General features: G+C 47.3%; 1 protein-coding gene across 1 annotated transcript in view; it reads left to right on the top strand.

The window, feature by feature from the left end:
• SLC2A9 (solute carrier family 2 member 9) overlaps positions 1–12,497 on the top strand; it is a 201,561-nt gene that overhangs the window by 17,943 nt on the left and 171,121 nt on the right.

Genomic DNA, 12,497 nt, shown 5'->3' with positions numbered 1-12,497 from the left:
TTGCAGACGTGTCACAGGGATCCAGACTCCTTTTGTGCCAGGACAGATCTGGGTTTTTGTTTTTTGTATTTTTTTTTTTTTTTTTTTTTTTTTTTTACTGTTAACTCTTTTATATTTGGGGGCTCTGTGTAAGTTCGTTTGAAAAATTGATTCTGATGCTAAAAACAGTTTGAAAACCAGGGAGCCGGGATGGTTTCTCTGAATGCTTGCAGCAATCACTGGCTTTGATTTTATCACTGTGGTGTCATCCTGAGATGGGATCGGATTTGTTCAGATTTGTCTTTAAAAGAGGTGTGAATGAAAAATATTGCCGGCCACAGCAGTAAACAAAGGATGCTGGGGCCATCAAGTCATCAGCCACTACCACCAACCCTGACTGTGACTGGAGGGCACTCAGGATAGAGACAGGCAGGCAGCCTAGCCTCTGAGCCACCGCCAGTGGTGCCCCCGAGGGAACTCAGGGTGTGGAAGGACAGGACACTGGCCCTAGACAGCTAGGTGCACATCAGAGGAATGATTTCAATGAGCTCAGACCTTTGCACCTTCCCATATATAGAAAAGCACTAAATCCCCTAACTTAGGGTATCTGTTTTTATTATTATTATTACTATTATTATATTATTATTATTATTTAACAATACTCTTTTTATGTTCTGACTACCTGGTCTTTGCGGCAAAACTCTTCTATGTCCCAGCTTCTCCCCTGCCTCTTTGAAGCAACCTCTTAGAGAGATCTGAGAGGCCTCCCAGGTTCAAGTCCTCAGAAAGTCTGCCAAACAAAACATAACTCTCAACTTTAAGGTTGTGCTTTTTTTCCCCAGCTGAAAGACGACTGAGAATTTGCCCTCCAGCTTCATGTTGAAAGTCATGAGGCTCCAGCAGAGGGTGGAGAACCCTTGCACCCATGGTTTACGTGGCAAAGAGACGTGTACAACTTGAAGCTGGAACAGAATGTGTGGGTGGAAAAGTGATAGTCCAAGCAATGACCATGGGGACACGAGGAAGGAGCAATTCTGTCATTCCCGCATTTATTCATTCAAAAAATGTTTTTAAGTAATAAACTTAATATTTTAGACTAGTTTTAGGCTCAGAGCAAACTTGAGCAGAACGCCCAGAGTTCCCAGTACCCTCTTGTCCCCACACAGGCCCAGCCTCCCCCACTGTCACCATCCTGCACTGGCAGGGGTACCTCTGTTTAATCCATGAGCCGAACTTGACACACACCAGCACCCAAAGCCCACTGCTCATTCCTTCCTCCCCGACCCTGGCAGCCGCCGGTCTCTTTGCTGTCTCTACACAGACACACCTCGTTTGATCGTGCTTGGCTTTATCACAAATATTGCATATTTTGCAGATTGAAGGTTTGTGGCAGCTCCGCCTGGAACAAGTCGATCAGTGTCATTTTTCCAACAGCATTTGCTTACTTCCTGTCTCTGTGTCACATTTGGGTGATTCTCACAGTATTTCCAGCTTTCCCATGATTCCATCTGCATGGTGCTCTGGGATCAGTCATTTCTGATGTTACTGTTGTACTTGTTTGGGGCACCACCAACCGCGCCCAGAGAAGACAGCGAACTTAGCAGGTAAATGCTGTGTGTGTTCTGACTGCTCCACCCACCTGCTGTTCCCCCGTCTCTCCCCTTGTCCTCCGGCTCCCTGCTCCCTGAGACAGCGCAACATTGAAATTAGGCCAGCGAGTAATCCTACGATGGCCTCTAAGTGTGCAAGTGAAAGGAGTCACACGTCTCTCACTTTAAATCAAAAGCTAAAAATGATTAAGCTTAGTGAGGAAGGTGTGTTGAAAGACAAGAGAGGCTAAAAGTGATTTTGCCAAATAGCCAAGTGAATGCAAAGGGAAAGCTCTTGAAGGCAATTAAAAGTGCTACTCCAGGGGGGCGGTATAGCTCAAGTTGTAGAGTGCGTGCCTAGCATGCATGAGGTCCTAGGTTCGATCCCCAGTACCTCCTCCAAATAGAAATAATTAAAGAAACCTAATTACCTCCCCTTCATAAAACAAACAAACAAACAAAAAGTGCTACTCCAGTGAGCACACAAGTGTTAAAGCAAGGGGATAAATTGGGAGCTGGAGGTTTGCAGATAGTAATATATATAAAATAGATGAACACCATGATCGTGCTGTAGAGCACAGGGAACTATATTCAGTGTCCAGTAGTAATTTATGGTGAAAGAGAATATGAAAATGAATGTGTGTATGTTCATGTATGACTGAAGCATTGTGCTGTACCCCAGAAATTCGCACAACACTGTAAACTGACTATACTTCAAAAAATATATTTAAAAAATTTTTAAAAAACAAATGATAAAGCAAAACAGGCTTATTGCTGACATGGAGAAAGTTGGAGTGGTCTGGATAGAAGATCAAATGAGCCACAACCTTTCCTTAATCCAAAGCCTCACCCAGAGCAAGGCTGGATTCTACTGTCTTCAATTTCGTGAAGGCTGAGAGAGGTGAGGAAGCTGCAGAAGAAGCTGGAAGCGACCAGAGGTTGCTTCACGAGGTTTAAGGAAAGATGCCGTCTCCAGGACATCAGCGTGCAAGGTGCAGCAGCCGGTGCTGATGTACGAGCCGCAGCAGGTTCTCCAGAAGCTCCAGCTCGGAGAATTCATGGAAGTGACTTCACTAAATGACAGATTCTCAATGCAGACAGAACAGCACTGTGTCGGAGATGCCATCTAGGACTTTCACAGCTAGAGAGGAGAAGTCAGGGCCTGGCTTCAGGGGACAGGCCGGCTTTCTTGTTAGGGGCTAATGCGGCTGGGCTTTAAGTTGAAGCCAATGCTCATTTACCAGCCTGGAAATCCTAGGGCCCTTAAGAATTACGCCGACTACCCACAGGCAGGCCAAGTTCACAGGTTAAAACATCTGCCCTCACCTCAGACACCAGCTGCAAGCTTGGGGATTTCAGGGCCACCTACGACTCTGACCAACTGTTTACAGATTTGGGGAGGCTCCCATTAGCCCCTCAGTCTTGATAATTTGCTAGAACAACTCCAAGAACTCAGGAAAGCAGCATACTTATGTAATTATAAGTTTTATTATGACAAAAAGGATACCAATCAGAACCAGGCAAAGGAGACCCATACAAGTGAGGTACTGTATGGGGGAGGGGGGCTTCCAAATGTAAAACTTCAGGTGTCCTCTCCCTTGGAATGTCAAGACACATCACCCTCCCAGCACACTGATACACCAAGTAGTGCCCACAGGGAAGCTCACCCGCACCTCCGTGTCCAGAGCTTTTATTTGGGCTTCATTACCTAGGCATGACTGATCAAATCTGTCTCCAGTCCGCCTCCCCTCCTTGGACGTAGGGAGGGCATGACCTGGCCTCTGGCCACATGGTTGGTCCTCCTGGCATGGCCAGCCCCCAACCTGAGATATTCGCACATGCATAAAGCACCAGGTGGGGTCTGAGACCCCCTCCATGAATAACAAAGACACACCTCTCATTCAGAAAATCCAAGGGTTTAGAGGCTACCTTCCAAGAACCAGGAAGAAAAGCCAGCCAAATTCCTAATTATACAACTGCACATACACCATGTGCTTCATACAAAATATGTTCTAAACCTAAAAATACCGAAAAAAGAGTTTGTTAAATGAATTAATGAATAAGGGAAGGAAGGAGTGGGAAGGAAGGAAGGAAGGAAGGAAAGAAAGAGAGAAAGAAAGAAAGAAAGAAAGAAAGAAAGAAAGAAAGAAAGAAAGAAAGAAAGAAAGAAGAAAGAAAGAAGGAAGGAAAGGAAGGAAAGGAAGGAAGGAAGGAAGGAAGAAACTTTGCTTTGCTTTGGGGGTCTAACTTATCACCCCTGCTCCCAAGGCATATAAACTAGGACTAAACTTGAAACAAACCCAGCGTCCACAATAATAACAATGAGTGCTTTGGCTTTTACATATAATGAATGACTCAGTGATTTCTAAGTTGGTGACATTTCTCCTCTTAGAAGGAGAGACAGAATCGCACCCCCCTGGTGTTAGTATCTAAGCCCAGCACTTCAGCAAAACAATTAATTTGACATTCCATAAATCTCCCAGCAGAAAGTTTACTTACTCATTCTCCTCTCCCGGATCCTTCCCTAAGGGCAGGTAAACAGGCGGTGATGAGGAGGAAAACCATCACCTCTCTCTGCAAGAAGAGAGCTGTCCCCATTAGCAGCAGGTGTTCGATGCTGGCCCAAAAGAAAGAGTCCAATGAACCAGCAGACAGAGAACCAACAGCGAGTCCTGGTCCTTTCAGTTAATGCTGCCCTGAGCTGCAACTTTAGTGACTCTTCTGGGAGCCCCTGTGCTCTCAGAGAAGGAGAGCACGTGATGGGGCAGCTCTGTGTGGCCTGAGGCCCACCACAGGACAGCCAGGATGGATGACGGGTGCAGAGAGGGTCACAGGCATCGGCACCCACTGGGTGGATGGAGGGGCACAGTGGGGCGTCTTGGTGGGAGAGGCTGAGATCACAGGAGAAACCAGTGCATCTTGTTGCTACAGAAACGACTGGCCATTATTTTGATGAGACAGGTATCGCAGGACAGTTTAAGCGCGGGACAGGACTCTGATTTTGGAAAGTCAAAGTTGTTCTTTCTCTTTCCTCTGTCTTCCTTCTACCTCACTTTGTCCCAGTAGTTGTAAGAGAAAAGCAGGCTGCTTATCAGCAAAAGCAAACGGCACACAGTTAATAATTTAACAATAAAACTGCTCTGTGAATCCCCGTCTATGAAGCAGGAACTGGAACTCTCACTTGTGTCCCAGCTTACTGTGTATACCAAATTATTGTGACAATAATCCCATTTTACAAAAAAAGGAAACTGGGAGGAGGAAGATTGAGTAACTGGTCCAAAGCCACTCAGCCAATGGATGGTGCCCTTGTGTCTGCAGAGGACGGTCACAACCTTGGCCCCACCCAGAGGCCACTTTTCAAAAACTTTTACTGAAGTCTAGTTGATTTACAGTGTTGAGCAGTTTCTGGTGTACAGCATAGTGATTCAGTTATACATATATATCTATTCTTTCTCATATTCTTTTTCATTATAGGTTATTATGGGCTATTGAATATAGCTCTCTGATGCTGTACAGGAGGACCTTGTTGTTTATCTATTTTATATATAGCAGTTTGCATCTGCGAATCTCAAACTCCTAATTTATCCCTCCCCTACCTTTCTCCTTTGGCAACCATAAATTTGTTTTCTATGTCTGTGAGTCTCTTTCTGTTTTGTAAATAAGTTCACTTGTGTCATTTTTTTTTAGATTCCACATATAAATGATTTCATATGATATTTATCTTTCTCTGTCTGACTTACCTCACTTAGTATGATCATCTCCAGGTCCATCCATGTTGCTGCAAATGGCATTTCATATTTATAGCTGAGTAGTATTCCATTGTATAAATATGCCACATCTTCTTTATCCAGTCATCTTTTGATGGACATTTAGGTTGCTTCCATTTCTTGGCTACTGTAAATGGTGCTGCTATGAACATTGGGGTGCATGCATCTTTTCAAATTAGAGTTTCCCCAAATAAATGCCCAGGAGTGGGACTGCTCTAAGTCTATTTTTAGTTTTTTGAGGGATCTCCATACTATTTTTCATAGTGGCTGTACCAATTTACATTCTCACGAACAGTGTAGCAGGGTTCCCTTTTCTTCACACCCTCTCCAGCATTTATCATTTGTGGATTTTTTTTTTTTTTTTTTTTTTTTTTTTTGCAGTGAGGAGGTAATTAGGTTTATCGATTTATTTACTTTTTCCCTGGAGGTACTGGAGGTTGAACTCAGAACCTTGCACATGGTAAGCATGTGTTCTACCATTTGAGTTACACCCTCCCCCCTGTTTGTGAACTTTTTAATATTGGCCATTCTGACTGGTGTAAGGTGATACCTCATTGTAGTTTTGATTTGCATTTCTCTGATAATTAACAATATTGAGCATCTTTTCATGTTATCTCAGAGCAAAGAGCAGGCCTGCATGAATGCACTGTCCCCCCACAAACACAGCTATGCCATCTCTCAAAAGAACGTTCCAGCAGGAGAGAGGCTCTGGATCCTTTTTTTTTTTTTTTTTTTTTTTTTTTTTTATAAGATGGGTGTCTGTGTGCACACACACACTTCTCTCTGCTTCTGCCTGGGGCCACACAGAAAATGCGTTTCTTTCCTCATGTTCTATCTAATTAAACCCAAGAGTCAAGCTGCCTCATTGCAAAGGTGGTTGAAGGGGGAACCCAGGAAACTCTGAGGGTCTTACTCTCTGACCATGGCTTGCAGTCCCAAGCATCCTCTTTCACTGTGTTCAGTTTTCATTTTAAAAGCCAGCGAAGGGAGCAAACTGTTCTCAGGTGTCTAGAAGGAGAGGCCTCTTTCTCAAACTCCTCCGGGGGAGTCACACAGTAGGAAGGAAATAAACCACCACAAACCCGCAAACTGAACATCAAGTTAAGTCCAAATGGAGCTGGACATTTCGCTAGGGACCTGGGAGGTGCGCCGGACCCCCAGGGCCGCCCCAGTTTTGCGCATTCGCTAGCAGGGTCGGCACGCAGACTTCCTTGGCCTGTGCTTTGTCACCGCGAGAGGATACAAGCAAGATCAGCCAAAAGGCGAGGCGCCTGGGGCGGGGGCGCAGGGGCCCAGGCACACGCGGCCGGCTCCTCCCCGCGCGGAGCCGTGCGGGTGCACCGAGCTTCCCCGGCAGCCGGCTGTGACCGCAGTGTGAGGTGCTGCCCTCCCGGCAAGCTGAGCAGAGGCTCGGAGCTCGGGGCTTGTATTAGGGGCTGGGCACATAGGCGCCTCCTCTGGGCACGTCCACCACACCTGCCTCCCGGAGAGGAGCAGGCGTGCAGCACAAACGAAGCTGTTTGCTCAGTGTAGGCCCTGGGGGCCCCTCTTCTCTGTTCTGGGAAGAGTGGGGCCCCTCCCCCGATCCAGGTTCCCCGACCCCAGCCCAGGGCCGACCTTGCAAGCAGAACTTTTCAGAGGCTAGAAGTCTCAGGCCACTTTCTCTGCACGGGAGGCCTTAGCTGTGCCACTCAAGTGACATTAGGTGGCACTGCTGGGCTTGTGGAATTTTGTCTTGTGTGGTCCTTGCTTCAAAGAGCATGGCTGGGCGGTGGGCACTTTTGTAAGGACTTCTGTACCGTTGTCCTCCCTGTGCGGGTGTGTTCGGTGGTGCGGACTTTCTCTGCAAACCCCTAAGGACCTCCAGGCATGACTTGCTCTGTTATGCAACAGTGTGGGTCCTCCGGGCCATCCATAGAAGGGTTCTATTTATGAGAATTTTTCTAGCCCTCCTGAGAATAATTTGAGATGAATTCATGACAGGCTCGGTGTGAATCAGTAAGGAACATTAATATCGTAACACAGGCTACAAGGTAATTTGCCTCCCATTGTCCTGTCATCATTGGAAGGTGTTCTCTGCCAGCCCTCCCGGCTGGGAATTGCATGGTTCAATTTGTTGCCAGAAGCTTGGCCCCTGGCTTGTTGGCAGGGGAAATAGAGGGAAATTATCCATGGATTCATAGACCTGAGAAATAAACAAGTCTAGGACCCTTTTTTGACGAGACAGAAATAATGACGTCCACACCACCGCTAGCCCTCTCCAGCTTCTGATGATCATCATGTGCCTCTCGTGGGCCCAGCACTGGGCTGGAGGTGCATCCTCACACTACCTCCTTCCAGTAACTCTTTAGGGAGGAAAACCATTGAATGAATGAGGCACTTGAGGCACAGAGAGGTTGAGTGATTTACTCAGGATCACCCAGCAGATACGTGGCAGAGCTGAGAGTTGAATGCAATGAATTCCAGGGCCCTTAACTGCTGAGAACCCTGACCTCAGAGGCATAGCCACTTGCTAGAGGTCACAGAAGGACTCAGTGGTGCAAGCAAGTCTTGAACCCACGACCCTCAGCTCTTTGTGGTGTCTCCTTTCCTTTCACCATATGGCCTCTTACTCATTTCTTTGCTGTTTGGGCTCTAGTAAGTACTAACCATAATATAAATACTCCTCGATGAATTCATAAAACATTTCTGTTAGACTCATCATCTTTTACCAGTGCAGAGCCTCCTCACTGGTCCAGCCACCTCTCAATGAAACTTTCTGAAATAACTCCACACTGCACCTCCTGTGTTCTGAAACCCAAAGTAGAGTCTCGACTGCATGCTCAAATCTCCAGTTGCTCCCCAAGGATTAAAAGCAGACTCCTTAGAGAGAAAGATACAAGAAAGGGTTTCTTGGAAGCAGGCTCCATGGAAAAGCAGTGTGGAATCCACGAATGAGATGGCCCCAAGTGGGCCTAGAGGTTAGCTAGCACAGTGAGCTTAAACTATGTTTTACTGCAGAATACTTTTTTCTAATGGAGTCTTATGAGTTTCCCAAACTGTAAAAGGAAACCTATAGTTGAAGGCCCACCTCTCCCAACCTACCCATTCTTCATGATCTTGCCTTAATCTTCCCTCTTTCTTAAAGTCCCATGTCATAGTAATTGTCATGGCGTGGGCGTGGGGGTCAGGTTGACAGTGTTCAGATAAATTAGCTGTGATGACATGCAAGTCCTAAATCTCGGTGGCTTAACACAGTGAGAGTTCATTCTCACTCCTGTCGCTGTCCAAAGCAGGTGAGCAGGGGTGCTCTGCTCCATGCAGTCATTCAGGAGCCCAGGCTCCTTCTGTTGAGTGGCTCCACCTTTCCTTAGGGCTTCAGAGGGCTCTGCTGGGTCCTCTGTGCATGACCAGCCTACAAGAAAAAGGAGTGAGTAGGGAGAAGGCACATGAACTCTGAATCCTCAATGAAGGAGACATACACCAAATCAGACTCCTTTGGTGAGAACATACAGGCCCTACCCAGATGCAAGGGGCTGAGAAGTGTGACCTGGCAGTGGGGCCAGGAAGGGGAGGCGGGCACAGACGCCGTGAGCATGAGCAGGCTCTGCAGTTCCACTGCAGTCTGTAGCTTTCAGGTACATTTCTAGCTCCAGAGTTTTCGGCTCTCATGAAACCTAATAGGATGGCTGGAAGGGTCAGCTGGGGACAGGTGTACAGATGTCTGATACACACTTAGCAGTCAGCCAAAATTCATTCCATGTCTCCTTTTCTCCCCCACCTCAGTCTTTCCACATGCAGTAGAGTTATGGATGGGACCATCTTTGTGTTTTCTGTACTAAGGATTGGAATAGGGTAGTGGTTCAGAGATAGGCTCTGGAGTCCTGACCCTGCCACTTGCCAAAGGTGTCACCTTAGGAAAGCCCTATGGCTCTGGGCCTCAGATTCCTCATCTGCCCCAGAGAGAAGTCAAAACACAGTACCTGCCTCACAGGGTTTGCAGAGGGGATGAGTTCACATGTGTCCCCATGGCACATTGTAAATTTGACCTATGGGTTACCTATTTTTATTTACATGGTGACCAACCCATGGCAGAGACTCAGTTTAAGACACAGACATTTATTTAAGCACCTGTTCTGTACCATGTGCTACAAGTCAGTGTTGACATATACTAGGTCCACAAATCTCAAACCCAGTGAATGTCTGTGCAATGAATCAGCTGAACAACCCTCATCACCTGGCTTTTACTATCACATAAGCTTTCAGGCTGCCTTTCATGTAAGCCTTTGCTGAATTCACACCTGGAGAAGACAAATATTTAATCATCAAAGGCATCACTCTGAAACTAGCTTTTGGGGACTATTTGAAATGTGTTTCTGCAGGGGGCAACTCTCCCAGGCTTAGCCAGCCCTCTGCAGGGGCTTTCATTCCCCAGTTTCCCAAAACTGAAATAAGTCTCTGCAGAGACTTCCAAAGCAGTGTCTAGCAGTGCGTGACGTGAAAGCCGCCTCTTTTCCCACCAGGCTCCTGAATGATTGGAAGGGAAAAGAGAAAATTTCCTCCCAAACAGCATCTTTTTAGTTTTTGCACATTAACTGGAAACTGATCAATGCTGCAAGTGTGGCAGTAAGAGATTCCTCTACCATGGGTATCAGCTGGACTCCTTGCAACATAGCAGCAGTTCCTCGAATCAGTGCAGGATTGCAGTAGGGACCAAGTCACACCCAAGAATAACCTTCAGTGCTTGGGGGTCTCCTGATTATTGGGTGGCAGGAGGGATGCCTGTGAAGTGCTGGATGCTCACTCATTATGCCAGCTTCTCTGGAGAGTCTGGACCCTGTATGTACTCGTTTTAGACCTCGTGGCATCCTGGACCCCCTGCCTTCCTGTGGCCCTTTGGTCCCTCTGGCTTAGCGATTGTCACACTGTTTCTCCCGCTATACTCTGCTGCTTGAGGGCTGTCCTTATGCTCTCCAGGACCTGATAGGGCGTCTAGCCCATAACAAGGGCCTAACCGATACTGACCTTTAAATCAATAAATGTCCTATTGGACTTAGCTGCTTAACTTTCCACCTTAGTCATGATCGAGGAGTCACTGGGGGTTGTTGTGTTCGGGCTCTGAGGCCAGCAGATCTCACGCAAACCCTCCTGCACCACTTTTTGGGTTCCCTCATTTGTAAATGAGGGTGTCTGCCACTAGGATCATCATGAGGATGAAATGGGATTATTTACGTGTTCTGATAGAGTTCTAGTCGTACGCAACATCAACAATTTTGCCTGATTGAAGCTAAAAAAGAAATCATTGAAAAAATAGGAAGCGGCTCCCAGGATTGGTGGGAGCGCTGGCGAGCCGGGCGGGGAAGCTCCGCTGCCGCTGCCGGGATAACACCCCAGATCTCGCCCGAAGCTGGTCCTGCGGGGTCGGCTGCAGCCCCCCCCCCTGCCGTCTCCCGTCTCCCCCACGGCTGGCAAATGACACCGCAGCTCCCACCGCAGGTGCTGCCGCCGGCGGACCCAGTCCTGCCTGAGCGCCCTCTGCGGCGGGGGAACCCTCAGCCCCGCCTCTTAGCCGCTCCGCGCGCAAAGCCAGGCCTCTGATTGGCTGAGCTGGCTCGGTCACGTGGCCCCTCCCGAACTGCAGGGCATGCTGGGAGGCGCGTCTGCATTTTCAGCCTGGGGTGATGCGGGCACTCTGTTTCCCTCAGGGCTCCTAAAAGGCACGAAGTTCTCCCAAACGAGGAGGGGGCTTCTGACGCTGGGTAGCCTAAAGGATGCCAGATGGTTCCCGGAGAGCTTGAAAACTGCGGGTCAAAGTTCATGTCCAGCCACCGACAGCAAGGTACCCGCTCAGAGAAGCAGCGCCAGGCACCTTGGTGAGGGTCCCAGAGGGTGGGCTTGTTACCCAAACGGGAAAGGGGTTGGGTGGGGCGGGGCGATCCTTGTCTCAACCAAAAGATAAGATTTACAGACAGGAGACAGAAAGCGTTATGTAGCAAAAATATTTTAAAAGATTTAGGAAAAGTGTATGCCACTAAGATTGGAGGCGGGCTGATTCAAGGAGGAGTCCCGGTGTTCTTCGTCCCCCTTTCTCTTATACCCTCGCTTGGAGGTGGTCTTTTGATTGATTGACGGCTCTTGTGCCTGGAGTGCTTAGTCATGTTTAATCCCTTTGCATTGTACTTAACCGTGGTAATGCATAGAAAAGCCCAAAGGGGGAGCCTAAGTCGCAATGTTAATTATAATACAGGGAACACTGGGTCGTGTCTGGTTAAGTCCTTTCTGCTACTGCAGTTGTGGCCGTCGGGTTTTAACCAGGGTGTGCCGGTTTCTTGCTGGCACTCATTTAGAAGAAGTAAAGTCCCTTTGTGCTGGAGGCGGGCATAACACCATCTTCTGGACCCTCCTCCCTCTCCTCCACCTAGCTGCCTGGTGCCCCAGTGAGAGGGACGTGGCTTGGGCTGGCTTCAGTGGTGAAAGAAGTGTGAAGTATTTTGGAGATCAGACAGTGTATTAATTTTCTAGGGATGCCAAAACAAAGTACCACAGACTGTGTGGCTTGAACAACAGGAATTCATTCTCTCACAGTCCTGGAGGCCAGGAGTCCAAGGTCAAGGTGTGGGCAGGGTCAGTTGCTCCCCAGGCCTGTGAGGGCAGGACTGTTCCAGGCCTCTCTCCTTGACTTGTAGATGGCCATCCTCTCTTCCTGTGTCTTCACATCACCTTCCCTCTATGCATGTCTCTGTTTCCAAATGTACCTTTTTAATATGTACATTAGTATTGCGTTACAGCCCACCCTATTACCTCATTTTAACTTGATTACCTCTGTAAGACCCTATCTCCAAATAAAGTAATGTTCTGAGGTGCTGGAGGCTAGGACTTCAGCATATGAATTTCACAGGGACACAGTTCAACCCATAACAAGGTTTGTCTCTGCGTCCAAGTTTTCCCTGTTTTTTTTTTTGTGTGTGTGTGTGCATATATATATATATATATATATTTTTTTTTTATTGAAATATAATCAGTTTGCAGTGTTGTGTCAATTTCTGGTACAGCATCATACTTCGGGCATATATGAACATACATATATTTGTTTTCATATCTTTTTCACCTATAAGTTACTACGAGATATTGAATATAGTCCCCTGTGCTATACAGTATAAATTTATTATTTATCTATTTTGTA

This window comes from Camelus ferus, chromosome 2, assembly GCF_009834535.1.
Source record: "Camelus ferus isolate YT-003-E chromosome 2, BCGSAC_Cfer_1.0, whole genome shotgun sequence".
NCBI classification, from domain to species: Eukaryota; Metazoa; Chordata; class Mammalia; order Artiodactyla; family Camelidae; genus Camelus; species Camelus ferus.
The sequence above is the reverse complement of the archived record's forward strand: the minus strand, read 5'-3'. Positions and strand labels throughout refer to the sequence as shown.